Genomic DNA, 1,808 nt, shown 5'->3' with positions numbered 1-1,808 from the left:
CGCCCCCCCCACCGCGGCCCGAGCGCCATCTGCTCTTCCCCAGGTCCCCAGAACACCCTGTCAACCACTTGGTGACCCCACCCTCTGTCCTCTGGCGTGCAGATCCAGCCCGGACGCGGCCACTCCAGGCTGGGTGCCACCGTGTCTCCCTTTTCCTCTGAATCCCTGGTGGCTTCAGGGTCAGAGTTAAAGGCACAGCCAAGCAGGCCCTCCAGGATTTGCACCCCTGCAGCCTCTGTGACCCAAGCTGTGGCCACCCTCTCACGCTGCCATTCTTCACGCAGAGAATGTACTTGGGACGCCTCCCCACGCCTCCCCTCTGCCTGGAGAGCTCTCCCCGCAGAGACCCTGAAGGGGCCCCAGGTGTGCAGACGACCGGAGGAGCCACCTCACCGCCCCCCACCCAGGTCCTCTCTCCTCCGCCTTCCTGTGCGCTGCGCATTTCCTTCTACAGAGCCTGTCTCCTGACCTCAGCTGGCTCGTGTCTCCTGGGGACTCTGAGAGATGAAGGCTTGCTCGAAGGCCACGTGGGACGTGACCCTGGCCCGTATCCCGAGGGCCGGGGAGGAAGACGACAGAAAACGGCGTGAGGGAAGGACGGTGCTCAGCCTCAGGGGCAGGGAAGGGGCGGTGCCGCTGGTTGTCGGCCTGCCGTGTGGGAGGGACATCCCGGGGACGCTGGGCAGCGGCGGCCCGGATGCCGGCTGGAGTCTGCCCGGCGTGGGGTACCGCAGCAGCGCCCCGTTCCTTGCCTTCTGCAGAGAACCACCCCGCTGGGTGGGAAGATCCATGAGGAGGGGCTGGCCCATGTGCGTTTTTTTTAATGTTTTATTTATTTTTGAGAAAGAGCGTGCGTGAGCAGGGGAGGGTCAGAGAGAGAGGGAGACACAGAATCTGAAGGAGGCTCCAGGGTCTGAGCTGTCAGCACAGAGCTTGGTTCGAGGCTTGAACCCACAAACATGAGATCATGGCCTGAGCCGAGGCTGGATACTCAACCGACTGAGCCACGCAGGCGCCCCTGGCCCAGGTGATTCTGGAGGCTGAGAATGTGCCGTCCACTAGCTGGAAGCCCAGCGAAGCTGCTGGTGTTGTTCAGTCCAAGTTCAAAGACCTGTGAGCTGGGGAGCAGACGTCCGAGGGGAGAGGACAATGTCCCGGCTCCCACAGTCACAGACGCGCCCTTTCGTTCTCTGCAGACCCTCAGTGGATTGCTTGCTGGCGGACTCTGAAGCGTATTAACGCGTCCAGCCCCACCACGGCCCTGAGGCTGGTGCCTCCTCCACATCTGCAGACGAGGACAGACCCGCTGAGGGACCGGCTCAAGATGATTTGGCTGATAAGCATTGGAAACAAAACTTGAACGTTCTCTCTCCCAAGCCTGTGCTTTTACCCCATGCGACAGACCGATGCCTGGAACACTGTTGGCGCCAAATAAACCTTAGTGTAATGAGTGAGTCTCCCGGGGCTCTGGTCACGCAGAGCCGCCCACACCCTGCCCTGGGCGCCGGCGTTAGACGGTCCCACATGTGGGCGCTCGGGATGCTCGCTGAACTTGTGAGCTCAGGACACATCGGACACGTCGTGTGACGGCTCTCGAGGCCGGGAGGGCGTGGCCGGTGCTGTCGGAAGAAGATCCATCCGATCTGAGTCAGGCCCAGTTTACGATTCAAAGCGCAGAATTCTAGAAGTGAGCGGGTCCATCTGTCAGGAGTTTGGTGCATCCACATTGAGTTTTATATTTTGGTATTATATTCAGCATCAAGTTCTCTGGCAATTTTTGTTTTTTTGTTAAATGTTTTTTAATGTTT

At 59.9% G+C, this 1,808-nt stretch overlaps 1 long non-coding RNA gene across 1 annotated transcript; it reads left to right on the top strand.

Moving 5' to 3' along the window:
• Positions 1-988: 988 nt before the first annotated feature.
• LOC115296730 lies at positions 989-1,450 on the top strand. Its single transcript, XR_003912030.1, has 2 exons — positions 989-1,027; positions 1,197-1,450. It is a non-coding gene; the product is annotated as an uncharacterized LOC115296730 (long non-coding RNA).
• The last annotated feature ends 358 nt before the right edge of the window (positions 1,451-1,808 follow it).

This window comes from Suricata suricatta, chromosome 1, assembly GCF_006229205.1.
Source record: "Suricata suricatta isolate VVHF042 chromosome 1, meerkat_22Aug2017_6uvM2_HiC, whole genome shotgun sequence".
NCBI classification, from domain to species: Eukaryota; Metazoa; Chordata; class Mammalia; order Carnivora; family Herpestidae; genus Suricata; species Suricata suricatta.
Note: the sequence above shows the minus strand (reverse complement) of the source record. Positions and strands in the feature narration are given on the sequence as shown.